Source organism: Emydura macquarii, unplaced genomic scaffold (assembly GCF_026122565.2).
Source record: "Emydura macquarii macquarii isolate MOO-44397 ecotype Brisbane River unplaced genomic scaffold, CSIRO-AGI_Emac_v2 contig_295, whole genome shotgun sequence".
NCBI classification, from domain to species: Eukaryota; Metazoa; Chordata; order Testudines; family Chelidae; genus Emydura; species Emydura macquarii.
This window is the reverse complement of record NW_027130432.1, coordinates 7509476-7523447: the sequence shown is the minus strand read 5'-3', so window position 1 is coordinate 7523447 and position 13972 is coordinate 7509476. Positions and strand designations below refer to the sequence as shown.

Sequence of the window (13972 nt, the reverse complement as noted above, 5' to 3'; positions counted from 1 at the left end):
CCTGAGGGGGGGGGGGGGGGCGACAAAAAACCCTTCCAAGGCGTCTGCAGCTTCCCGGGGAAGGGAGAGGCGTCTGGAATCCACAAATGAGGAAGAACTGACATGGGGGAGGGGAAGATAACAGCATGATCATCAAACAGGGAAGCGAAGAGAAGAGCCCTCCGAGGTAGCCTTTCCTCTCTGTGTCTTGCAGCCAGTCCGCTCCCTGGCTCAGGGTCCCTTCCTAGGTAAAGATGAGCCGGGGATCCATTTTTCTCTATTAGATCCAGAAATGGTCCCAACAGGAATGAATGGAGGGGAGGCTTTGACAGGTCAATGGGAGGGTGATTGATGGCTGCCTGGAGACCAGCCTGCCCATTACCACTAAGGCGTAATTGCATCAATTAACAAATGGAAATGCCCTTGTTTAACCAGCAACTTACACATGGCAAATTTGCCTTGGAGGTGAGATCTCGCAGGGAGGGGAGGGGGAAATCAGGAGTTTTGCGGGGCGTGTGCTATTGCAAATGCTCGGGAGATGATTTCTCTCCAGGATAAATAACACTGCTTTTTAAGGCCAGCTTCCCCTCCCCCGACAGGAAAAGTGTCCCATCGGATCTGCTAGCTCGTGCAGTGAAGAGAGAGGTAGGAGAGGAGGCTCAATATCCCCCTGAGCCACCAATTTGACAAATTCCTGGGGGAAAGGATTTATTTTCTCATTGCAAAAAAGCATTGCAACCTACAGCCTTCTCTGTCCCCTGCCCCCTTTCCCCTCCCAGCCTCCCTATGCCTGCTGCAAGGGCTCCCAACCTATTTAGTTTATACAAATCCGTATTCTCTACGGGTTCTGTTACCAGTCCGCATTCAACCCCCCCCCCCCCCCCCATGCCCAGTGTAAACGGTGCACTTACTGCAACTTGAAAATGACTGTTCCAGGCATGACTTGCAAGAAGGGGTATTCTAAACTGTGGTATGTTTGCGGGGGGAGGAACAAACCAATGAACACTGCTGCTTGTGCTTCCTTGGCTGACGAGCGGGACCATGGCAGATGCAACACAGGTAGAGGTCAAAGTGAAAGCTGGCTTTCCTTTCCTTCTGTTGCCCACTCCGAAGTTGGAGATAGGAATTGACAGATAATACGTAAACTCGCCGTGTCTGCAGGTGCGCGGATTCTCTAAGGGTGGCGCTAGAGAGCCGCGCGTGAAGCAGGGATCTGATCAAACGGCACCAGATCTAGATCTGAGACACAGAGAAAGGGAAGATGCCCCCACCAAAGGAGAACAAACAGAGTTAATCTGTTTCTTCGGGGAATGAAACGCGCTCAGTCAGGTAGAAATACCTTCTGCTTGCAACCTTTCCAAAGCCTGCAAGCGGAAACTGTGCCAGCCAAGCCCGAAAACGCCGAGGCTCCCTCCCCACCAAAGCAGATACTTGGAAAGTTGTCCCCTAGCCGAAGAGCCCCGGTGTTCGTTTGCAATGTTGATGCAATGTTACTCGGCTGCAATTACACAAACCCTCGGAACAAAGACCGGTGACTCCACACTTGGGGTCGGCGCTAATGTTCTGCCATGGACACATGGAGCCTGTGAAAACCCACACGGCAATTCAGCAGAGCCCAACCAAATTTCTATTCCTTTACACCCATCGCCCTCCGAATACAGAAGCCCGGATTCTGGGAAACGCTGAGCATTAATTGCTCAAACGCTCCCTCCCCCCTCCCCCCAGTCTCTTCTCAGAACAACAACAATAATAAAAAAATCCACAATGCTGCTTTAAAAAGTTTTTTATTAAGAAACAGCGCTTCTCACTTGGGAGTTAATACAGTGTTATTGCTGGAAGCTGCATTGAATATTCCAGAAAGAATCCTCTCCATGGAGCAAAGGAACGAACTTTAAGCACTTTCCAAGTGTAAATAAGACCCTGGAAAGTAAGTTTTCAATCACTTTCGGCTGTTGTACTTCAACCAGAGTTTGTGGATATAAATGAGGCTCTAACATAAGGTAGAGAAGAACAGTTGTAGGGAGTCTGGATTGTTGCACTACTTCAATTACTAAAGGGGGGAAAAGCTGATGAAAAAACCCCACTCTTCCATTAGCCGGGTATAACATTGGACTGCAGGACTCCTACGGGTTTACCATACTAAATTCTATTTCCCACCACCTTAAAGGAACTGTAGCAGTACGAATATCTGAATCCTTTCTATCCAGACACACTCATATTACATATTCCAGTAATATGCATAGACCTAGGCTTCCACTATATTTCAGCCAGCTTCAACACTTGCATCTAAATCGAGTCGGGGAGGGGGGGGAGGGATGGAGGAGGGGAGAGGCTATTTGGACTACTCTAGTCCAATCTGAAACAATCATTTAAATGTATAGACTACTTGAAGGTCTGGATTTAAGCACAACCTCTCCCCCCCCCCCTTTTTTTTTGTCTCTGATGACACCGTATCTGATAAAACCTCATGCGTTTGAGTAAGCACTATACTCATGAAGGATTTGATTGTTTGTATTGACTACACATATGTATTGAAACTCGTGGGCAGAAGTGTCAGAACAAGAACTGTTGATTATCTGGAGCAGTGCTGCTTGTGTGAAATGCTGTCCAGGGCTTTCTCTCCCTTCCCTTGTTTGTTTACAATTACACGGTGTATCCAGTAATCTAAGATAAAAGAAGTGCTTGGTTTTGAGACCTGGTTTTTCCCTGTATTAAAATAACAATTAATAGCATGCCACTCTATACACTAATTTAAATGGCTGTCCCTGGGAGTTTTGCCAGAATAGAGGGTGCAAATCTAATCCATCAGATTTCAATGCTACTGCTAATGTTTAATCTTCTGGAGAACTCTTATGCTTACTCTCTGCTGAGCTCCTGAACCCTGCAGCATCCAGTTACCTTGAAAAAGAACTGAAATAATCTTCAAATCAATTTAATTATAAGTTGGGGGGGAGGATGGGGACAAAAAGACAGACTTCAATTTGAATTGTTGATGATCTGGAGTAATGCTGTTTGTGTGAAATGATGACCAGGGCTGTACTTTTCAATAAAGCAATTGATCCATTTTAGCCATTGTTGACACTGGCAATGATTTAAGAAAATTCATTAAAGAACAGTTTGGGGTAACATTATTGCTAATTATTTAATTGCAAGACTCCCTAAGGGGGAAAATACTTTAATTATAGAGTAATAAAACCATAATTTTTCTAAATCACTTGACTCAGCAACTGTTATTACCAATTTAGTATTTCTTAACAGAAATGCTTTCTTAAATTATCTGAAAAAAGCAGCAACAACAAAATTTTGCTCAGCCTCTTTATGATCAGAATACATAGGGGCTATTGTGAGGGCATTATTGATTTACACTTGATTTATAAATCCAGCCTGATTGTAGAAATGCTTTGTTCATGTTTACCTCTCTCTCTTGACCTTAAAAATAAATGAACACGGAAACCTCAAGCAATATTCAATGCACAAAACCAATCTCATAATAGACACAATGCAGATCAATGCAAACATTATATTTGTCAATCTTTCCCCAGCACAGTCAATATTAAAACAAATCTATTTCCTGTTACCTCTCCTGCAGCTGAGTGCAGCTTTGAGAGATGGCCTTTTGCAACTAAATTCTCTTTACTTGTGGCACCCTGCCCTGCCCTTTAGAGATCTTTGTGTAACATACTTTGTGCACAAGAGCCAGGCACATGACTGTTTTAAATTACCCTTCCAACCTGGGATATTAGACTATGTTCACATTAACCAATACAAATTTTACCTTCCCCCACTAGATTTTCAAGAGGTCAGAAGTTCTGTCCTTCCTCTGTCTTCCGAAATGCTGCTACCATTCATTCTGTCTGGTCATCTCACTTGGCAACTGGAATCAGTATGTCAAAACTGTTCAATCCTCTTTCTGTGATATGTAAACATTGGCATAAACTTTATGTAAATGGATTCTTGAACTAATTTTGGTTCAGTGAAGCTTTGGAGAGAAAGTATTGTAGAATTGGCTTTTATTGTTTTGATTATGGTAAAACTACTTCAGCAACTGTATTTTTATTCTGCCTTTCACACTGATGGCAGTGTTTTACTGGAGAGCTTAAGTTACTGGGATGTGGTAGATAGTTGTAAATCTCTCTCATGTATATATCTACATCTATATCTACACACTAACTATGATTATATATGCACTGTGTGCATTCTGTTTAATAAGCTGTTCCAGAAGAAGAAGAAAAATCTATGTACTGTACATGAACAGAAGAAAATGATACCTATGGGTTCAAAATTTCTGTTTTTAAAGAGAAGAATATGAGGCTCAGTTGTGAAAATATTTTGAGCAATATTGCAGTGAAGTGTGATGACTGGAGCCCAATTGCAGTCTATAATTTGATTTTTGGTGCTTTGGTATCGACATCATTTGGTTTAGCTCTGACATTGCCTTACGTAAAAAGTAATCACTGAGAGATAAAGTAATATGTGCTTTCCACTAACACAAATGCCACTAATGACAACTATGTGAGTAAAATAATAGGTTAACCAAAACATGCATAGAATGTCATTTACAGAAAAGAAGAGTAATATTGAGAGAGGAGAAGGAAAACACAAAGTATCTGAGTGGGGGGGGGGGGAAGCAAATGAAATGTGGACAAAAATATAGCTGAGAAGAAAGTACATTTATATTTTAAAGTATAGATTTTTGTTGTTGTAGCTTTTTTGTACTGAGAAAATGAAAATTCTTCAAGACCATGCATGAATAAACACGTACAGCTGGACAGCCTAATACATAATTTATACTGATCAGTCACTGCAGATCTAACTGAATAAAATCAAAATGAACACTAATTGTTTTGACAAACTAAAGTAGTGCATATAGTGGTTTATTGTGAAGCTTGCTGGTTACTTTCCTTATCTCAGTGGCTATTATGAATGGTGATGTTTGCACTAGAAGTAGGAAAAAGGCAAGACAAAATTAGGACAATATTAGGATTAATATCGTGTCATAGCTAAAGCATTTTAATTGCTTAGCACATAAGCACAAAATAGAAAGAACTCCCTTCAGTACAGATGTAGAATTGATATTGTGAAGCATGAAGCACATCTTGATTTACTAGGGTAGGTGTAATTGCTGAGATAAAGCGTGGTACCTTGTCAGTCAAGGATAAATCCAGTACAGAGTTGGGAGGTGGTATATTTTTTTAGCTCAAGTTTGAAACATCCTGGGTTGGGTTAACTAACTTTCAATATCTTTAAGCACTTGTGCTTTGAAAAGGGAACACCCGAAGAGATGTAACTGATTTCCTTGAAGGTTATGCATCCAATTTAGCTAGTGTGTAAGTTACAAAACTTAGCACTGTTTTGGGTACGTCCAAGATGGTAGCATGGTGACTTTTTGACAATGAATATCCCAATATGCAACAATACTTACAATGAAAAAATCACAGCACTGGAGTGAAACAGTCACTGCAATCTGACACTGCTCTGTTACTTGATAGGTGCATTGAGTAGTTCAAAAATAGTTTCCCTCATCTAAACCCCCATGTTCAGATGTATTACTAAGAAGACTTCTGTTTAAAATGTTTTTTCAGAAATTAAACTAGACATAGTCAGAGGCATAGCAATATTCCCATGGCCTCCAAGCAGAAATTCAACACAGACCTCACTGCACAACACTGATTTGCTCCTTCCTATTAGCCTGCCCTTTTTGCCACCTGTCCCCTATGTCCCTTCTAACCCATACCACCTCACCCGTACCCCCTATGGCTCTATCGTTCTGATTACCTTGGAACCTGACTTTACCCCATGTGACAGCTCCTGTAGATCCTTATGGATTTGTTATACCTCACAGTGCCACAGGGGTGGCTGGAATGGGTTTTACACCCATGAGATGGGCCCAAGCCATAAAGTCAAAACCTGGAACCAACCTTTCCCAAATTTGGGGACTGTTTGGCTCTCAGGTCTTGGTTTGGTCCAACTGACACACAGAAAAAAATACACAGGTTGGATCGGGGTCTGGGTTTTCCCAAAGTTCTCAGTGGTTGGATTTGCGGTTCTTGGTTTGGGTTCATCACTAAAAACCTGATTTCAATATGATATCTGGCTTTCAGAGGAATTCTTCCCTTAATTTTACATTGCATAACAGTTCCTCAACATTTCTGTATTATTTTTGTAAGTGTTTTGCTTATTTAAGTCCATATAATATGATCTTTGTTCAGTAAAGATGAAATTCATTGACCTTGAATAAAGTTTGTGGGTGAGATCCTTACCTCCACTCTGGCTACTTTATACTGGAAAAAAGGTCCAGAGGAAGGCTCTGTGAAAGCTAACCATGAGATTGCCCTCTGAGGATGCCCTTGGAAACTATGTTGCTGTGCGTATGATAGGGTAGGAGAGGGATGCCAGGCGCAGGGCTGCAGTACACATTATTGTGACCTGAAGGCAGCCCTGGGAGACTGCTGTAATTTAGAGATACACCCAGTGGGCCACCTCAAGGCCCTTAGCCTAGGAATGGAAGGGCTCAAGGGTGGCTTTAAGTCACCTTAGCTCCCTGGGCTGTAAATTCTCTGAATCTGCACCAAATCTCACTCCAAATATTCCAGCCTATCTTTGATCCAACATCCACTGAAGTCAATAGAAAGAATTCAGTGGAATACGGGTCATTGCGCCTTCATACTATTTGCGGAGGGGGGTGAGGACATCCTCACCTTTTATCCCTACACATGCAGATCTATGGCTCCTCGTTTGGCCTGCCCCTCTGGTAGCCTTCTGCACAAGTCTAAGTGATGCTGGCTTAAAGAGGTTCCACAGGAAGCTGCCTTTGGCTGTTGTGCCTGCAACCTTCACCTTATATTAGTTACAATACATGTTTTTTTTATGTGACAACAAACTGTGGTTTCTTTATTCCATTATACAACCCAATTGCACTAATGTACTGGGTCTATTTATATTTAGGGCCATATTCTGATGCTGCTTACTCACACTGAATAGCTGTAAGCATTCTTATTGATCTCGGTGTGTCCTATTTAATGTAAGGGTATCGGAATCTGGCCCTTATTGAATTTGATTTACAGTACACACCAAGGCTATACTCCTACCACAGGCTTCAGATGCCTTTGCCATAACTTCTAAAAATACAGGCTCTACTCCTCACATCCAAACCAGGAAATAATTTACCAAAGACATAATCAAAGCCCAGCCAATGCCCCTCGCCACAAATATCAGACTTTCCTAGGTGCCCCCTACCTGAGTAAAAAGCCAAAAGCCTAAGTAAAAAGATACTGAACTTGATTCTCCTTCCATTCACAGTGTAATTGCCCTGACTTCAGTTGATTAGTCCCAATCTGCACCTCTTTAGATGAGTGCAGAATTGGACCCATTGTGTAGCTTTCTGATAATGATTCTACCAGATGTTCATAGTGTAACTCAGTTCAACAAATGACATATGTATGATTTTCTTCCTGATGTAACTGATATTTTCTCTGGTCTTGCCTTCCAGAGTCGTTTCATATAGTGCTTAATTCTGTGTGTTACATCAGAGGCAGAACCCTCTCTGGTGAATACCATCTGCAACACACTACTCTTGGGAAACTGGGACCACTCGTGATTTCACACACGAGCAGCACTAATCTACAATAAATCTTCAAAATCAATAAAAATATGGGGAGTATATCATTTTTAAAGAAAAAACACATGAGACATGGCCATTAAGGGCATAGCCATTCTAATACCTGAGTCTGGTTGAAACTGCAATTAAAAACATTCCAATAATAAATCTACCTTCAGTCTCCTTTAATGCTTTTAACTTTCTTGAAAGTTCAAACTGGTATCCCAAAAATGTGTCAGGACTTTCACAATGTGTTTTATAGACTCATAAATAAATATGGCAATTAATCTAAGCTGTATTTCTATCATATTTGATGACAATTTATTATGATGTTCACTCATTCAGTGCACAAAAACTCTAATGCACTTAAAATTGGATTTCAAACCAAACGTTTTATGGGAAAATATAGTATTGATCATCCATTTAAAGATATCATGGTGATGATTCATAACGTGCTGTAAAAAAAGATCTTATGAGGACATTCAGAGTGAATTTTGTGGAACAGTCTCTTCAGAAAAATCAGAGTTACCAGATCTATAGATCTAACTGTTTTATATTTATTATTTATCTTTTAGTATTTATATATATTGTCTTTGTTGGCCATCACAATTATGTGTTTTTGAAATAAAAGGCTAAAACTGAATATACACATGTCTGATTTTCTGCTCCTTTAAACAGTTATAAATCAATTGAAGTCAATGATAAATAAATCTCATTCAATCCCCCCATTCCTCCCCCAAAAATATAGAAGAACGTATTAAATCCTACATTCCACCTTGGGAGGAGTACTACCGTTTAGGACATGCAAACTGTGCAGCCCTAGCTTTGTGGATCTGCTACCATGCCCTTTAAACAGGAAAAACTGGGCCTAGTAGTTATGAGATTTTAAATTCTTTGCTATATGCACCGTTCTGTACTCTCAATCATCGTGGGAGCCAGAATGTTGCATACTGTATTCTCCCAAGGTTTTCCAAAGCAGAGAAGTGTTACAAAATGGGTCAGAGCTATGTCACTCATGTATTGTGGCTTGTAGAGATTCAGTTATACTCTATCAACATGAGCTTGTGTGCCAGAAGAAAGAAAAGAGGATTGCAGGTATTGTTTCATGTTGCAGACATATTAATATCTCAGACCTATGTTGTGCAATGCTTTTGTATGTAGCAGAGGTTTTTTTAACCTTCACCATGATTCTCTAAGTATCACAGTCAATTTTGGATGTGGATCAACTGTGCAAACCCCGTCTTACGCTGGTGCTCAGCAACCACGGTGATGAATGTGGAAATACAATGTGAGACAGAAAGAGAGGAGGGCAGTAAAAATGGAAATTTTAAGTTGTCCCTTCCAAATGGGGATGCAGCAGCATTTGTCGAGTCTTTCTGATTTTTTCCCTAATGAACTCTTTATCTTGACTCTCTACCCCACTGAATTCCCATTTGGGCTTCTGACCACTCACAGTGAGAGTTTATAGAACCTCTCAGACATCTTGACTAACCAGCTCAAATCTGTGGCCATTTTCAATCAGCTGACACATTTACAATCCCACAATGCAGATTTCATAAAAGCATTTGAGCACTTGCTTTGGTTAATGACAATTGACTTTATATATTTTTCATGTTACTCCTCATTTTATAATACCTTCATGTTAACCCTTCCATGCCTATAGTAGTGTTGTCATAACTATTTTCCAGATCTCTCACTTCAATGTAAAAAAACCCTGCACTGCGATACAAATACATGGGGGAGAGAAAGAAGAAGAAAACAGCTAGTGAAGGATATAGCATTTGTTTAAAAAAATGGTCTCATTTATAAATCAATTTTAATAACATATTTAAAAGCTCTCACATTTGCCTTTAATGAGTTTCCATTTTCCCCCTTGATCATTAATTTTTAAAATATTTTTCTTTACTGACTTTTTTTCTATTGTGTCTTTCCAGATTTCCTTTCCAACTCATAAGCTTTTATCTGCAATACTACAGCATGTTTCCATAGGATATATGCATAGATTGCCATGAAAAAAACTGCTATTCCATCAAACAGATTTCAAAGGAGCGGGAATAATTGTTTAAAAAGCATTGAAAATACTGTGTAATTCAGAAAAGAATGTTAAGTTTAATTAATGAATTTAGTTTACGTTAATTTACTGAATTGGTAGAATGCATTTCACTTTTTTTTAAAAGCAATGGGTAAAATTTTCAGATGTGCCTATGTAATGTAGGAGCCATGGTCTCATTTTCATAAGTGACTTAGGCATATAGGAGTCTCAGGTGTAGTCTACATCTAAAGCTTAGGTTGGCCTAGTGACATCGCTCAGAGCTGTGAAAAATTCACACACCCCGGAAAGAAGTAGATTAGTCATCCTAAACTCTGTATAGATACCATTAGGTTGATGGAAGAATTCTTCCATTGACCTACTGCCTCTCGAAAGGATGGATTTACTACCACAATGGAAAAACCCCTTCTGTGGCCGTAGTAAGCGTTTACACTACAGCAGTGTAGTAGTGTGCAGCTGTGCAGTTATAGTGCTTGTAATGTAGACGTATCCTGAGTCTCACTGAAGGTCAGTGGGATTTGGACTCTTAAGTCATGAAGGGTGCTTCTGAAAATTTAGCCTAAGAGGTTTAAACCAGCTCTTCAAATGTGAATAATAAAGAAACCAATATGAAGTTGAGAAGTAGGGTTAGTTAACTAATGTTTTCTCCCACCCCTTGCATAAATGGTTCACGTGTATGTTTTTAAGGTTTAAAAACATATTGGATCCCATATCCTGTAATGTAATAGAGAAGTGGTATGTCTACACCACCGCGGCAGCAGGGATTGATGCAGCGGCATCAGTCGATCAGATCAATGCAGCGGGATCAGTCGATCAGACCCACTCAGTTGATCAGAGAGCGCTACCCGGTCAACTCAATTAGTCCACTGTCACCCGTAAGGCGTAAGGCTACGTCGACAGGAGGACGTTTCCCATTGATGCAGCACTGTGAAGACGCCACAGTATGTTGACGGGAGATACGCAAGCTACATTATGTAGCTTGCGTATCTCCTGTCGACCACTGCTGCCAGTGTAGACCAGCCTAAGATGAGATAGCCTGAAATGTCAGTCCTTACATTCCTCAAATTCTTTTTGCCTTCAGTGGGAGCTTTGGTTATACAAGGATTGGGATTTATGGATAAAGGCAGAAAGGTGGCTCCATTCGCCTGATACTAGGCACAAAGGACTCAAGCACATACAATATCTGTTAGTAGAGCTGAGCAAACAGGGACAAATCCTGCCTCAGTGGCTGTGGAGGCACCTCTTGCAATGAAGCCAGTGAGATTCCTCTGCACAAGGTAAGAAGAGATTCCAGGGGGCTGTGCAGGTGTTGTGCAGCCCTCTACAGGGCAGGACTCAGCTCCAGAGAATCCCCCTCTCAACCAGTGAGTTTGGAGGAGGGCAGAGGGTGGAGGATTTGCAGGCACATGGATCTTCTCTCCTATGTAAAGAGCTGCACAGAGGGAATCATCTGCAATGCACGGCAAATTTTACTGGCCCTAGAAAACCCAGGACCTTATTCTGCATATTCTTGATCATTATCTACTGGCTTCTTGTCTATTAACTATTTACATTTACACAGCACTGCTGTAACATTCTCCTTTCACTTCTGCTACCTACAGCCTCTATGGATTGAATGCAAACATTTAGAATTCAAGAAGCATTACTTATCTGAGAGGGGTCTCATTAGTCAAATGGTATTTTTTCTGTTCTCTTATTGAATGAGCCATGCAAACACTTCTGACACAAGTAGTAGTACCTGCCTGCAGTGATTTAAAATTGGTTTTCTATATGTACCTACAACTTCTGAAATTCAATTTCATGAACATTTATGCAAAAGACACTCAGTGGCTCAAATGTTCATGGAAAGTGAATGCGTAAGGGGCAGTACTATGACTGATGTGGATCTGTTTAAAAAATTGAACACATATTTATGAAGAGTAACTCCTAATTCCCTTAGGTGCTTTCAAAAATGTCCAAGTCCCACTGAAAGTCTCTGGAATTGGTACTTGTAATTCCTTAAGTTGTTTTGAAAATCTCCTCCAGAAATTTCTTATTGCATTATTTGCTTCGCTGTGTATGTTACTCAGAATAACACTAACTACTAGGACTGTCAAATATGTTCAATGCTACTTATTTATTCATTTCAAACAAGATGTATTTGCTAGTTACAGGCAACATAGGTATGATAACACACATTTATATTTACCTAAACAAATGGTGTTTTAACTTAAAAAAATCTATCATCAGACAGGGAAAGGAGAATACAATGTATGTTTTTGCAATGATTTTACAAATCATTTAAAGGAAATGTTATTTGCTTTCTAAGAATTTAGCTTCTAGGGTCCAATTCTGTTCTACTTGAATTCAACTGGAAGCTTCAATTTACTTTGATCTAAGTAGTTTTGGGCCCTTAGAGAGTCTGGTTCATATCCTGCTCATTTTACAAGATGAGCTAGCCATCTAAAACAATCAGTTCTGTTGTTTTAAGAAAGCATTGAATATCAGGATGTCATAGCTACCTCATCAAATGAAACTCTTAAAGAAATCAAATGGAACCTTTTGTAGCTGCAGTATCAGGTTTGTCTGCTATAACAGAGCTTAGTGGGAAATATTATTTGTATTACAGTAAGAACTAGACCAAATTTGTGCCAAATCCCAACCAAAATTGTGCTAGGAGCTGTATATACACATAGGAAGAGACAGTCTTTTCCCTGAAGAATGTACATTCTATATAGATAAGGCAAACAAAAAGTAAGATTCTTAGTTTATTAGGGAATCAGATAATGTCTGCTCATTAGTAACAAATCAGAGCTGATAGGAAGAATTTTAAACATTCAATAACACCAATATGAGTTTTATTAGAGTTTTATTACATTGTTGTCATTAATTTACTGTGCCTGGCAAGAGCTATCCTATTAATTCATGCCAGCTATTTTTTTTACCCTCAATCCATTATTCATCTCTGAATTCTTCATGATTTGTAAATGGGAGACAAAGCAAAATATGAAAAGAAAAAAAAAAAGGAATAAAAATGGAAGTAGAAATCAACCACATTTTGATTTATTATTTTTACAGAATAGGCTAAGAGCAATATCTGTTGTCTATTAGCATTTTAATCACGAGTAGTGAAGTGCTAGCACTACCATGTCTATTTTGGACACTGTATATCTGCCTTGTCCTCTCCCTTGTGCAGAATAGATACTGTCCTTTGAGCAGGGTTAAGTCTAACAACAGTTCCGATGGTAGCAGAGCATATACATTCAATAAGAAGTGTTTGGGAACAGAAGGATAACTAATCCAGCTATCAATGGCAAAGCCTACTTCTGCTGGAGTCAATGGGCTAAATCTCTCTTTCTTCATGCAAATAAATTATACTGACTATTTGTCTGAGCAAAGTTTTGTCATTACATTCAGCCAGAGGAGAATTGGGCTAAAGGTCCTGAGTCAGACCCCATCTAGGTCCCAATTTTCCATTATTGCTGACCTGCGATCAAGTCAGAAATGGCAGTGGGAAGGAACAAAAGTGGCTTCCAAAATTCAGGGGCCTAGATTAGAGTAGTTCTAGGGACTGCTCTAATTTGCACTGTGCTGCTATATCTCTCTTCATGCCATTGCTGTAGCTCAGAATAGACAGAGCACAGTGCACACTTCTCTCCCTAGCCCACTTCCATATTCCTGGGGCTTCCAGTGTCTTAATGTAGAACCATTCTGATAGCTCTACATCACCAAGGAACTCCCCTAATACTTTGGGTGTTTGCCAAGGAGAGAGGTACAAGGTTGTGTCCTTGATAGACTGGTGGAGTTGTCAGAGTCCGTTTCAGGTTAGGTGGTGAATTGTTTCTCCAAGATAAATGTGTGTGAGACACCTTGCAAGTATGGATCCCCTCCATCTTCACAAAGGGGCAGATCTTCTGCCTCTCTAACACTGTCACCCCCACCCAGGGCCCATGAGAGTCAGGGAAAGGGGGACAATTGTAATAGGGTCCCAAGCTCAGGGAGGCACCCAAATCATCTGTAATCGGGGTAAAATTTGGTGTAATGGGAGGGGGTGTGGCCCCAGCAAACATGATGTGCCAGGGCCTGTGATGGGGTTTACTGACCCCCCACTAAGGTAAAAGGAGTGGTGGAACAGCGTTGGACCAAGACCCTGCACCTCAGTGACTGCCGGGCATGCTGCCTATGGTGGACCTGCTTAAAAAGGAGCTCTGGCTGGGGGATCGTGGAGGAGAGACTGGCTGCAAGAATGCAGACTGCAGCCACTGAGGCAGAACAATCTATAAGGAAGGGACCGGGACTGTGAGTAAGATTCAACCCTTCCCCCTTCCCCCTGACTGAGAAGGGACAGCTGAACTCTGAGGGTGAGC

General features: G+C 40.6%; 1 long non-coding RNA gene across 1 annotated transcript in view; it reads left to right on the top strand.

The window, feature by feature from the left end:
• Window positions 1-500: 500 nt before the first annotated feature.
• LOC137155228 (uncharacterized) overlaps window positions 501-13972 on the top strand; it is an 83558-nt gene continuing 70086 nt past the window's right edge. Inside the window, exon 1 of the long non-coding RNA XR_010920389.1 lies at window positions 501-624. This is a non-coding gene — a long non-coding RNA (uncharacterized lncRNA). The remainder of the gene's footprint in view (window positions 625-13972) is intronic.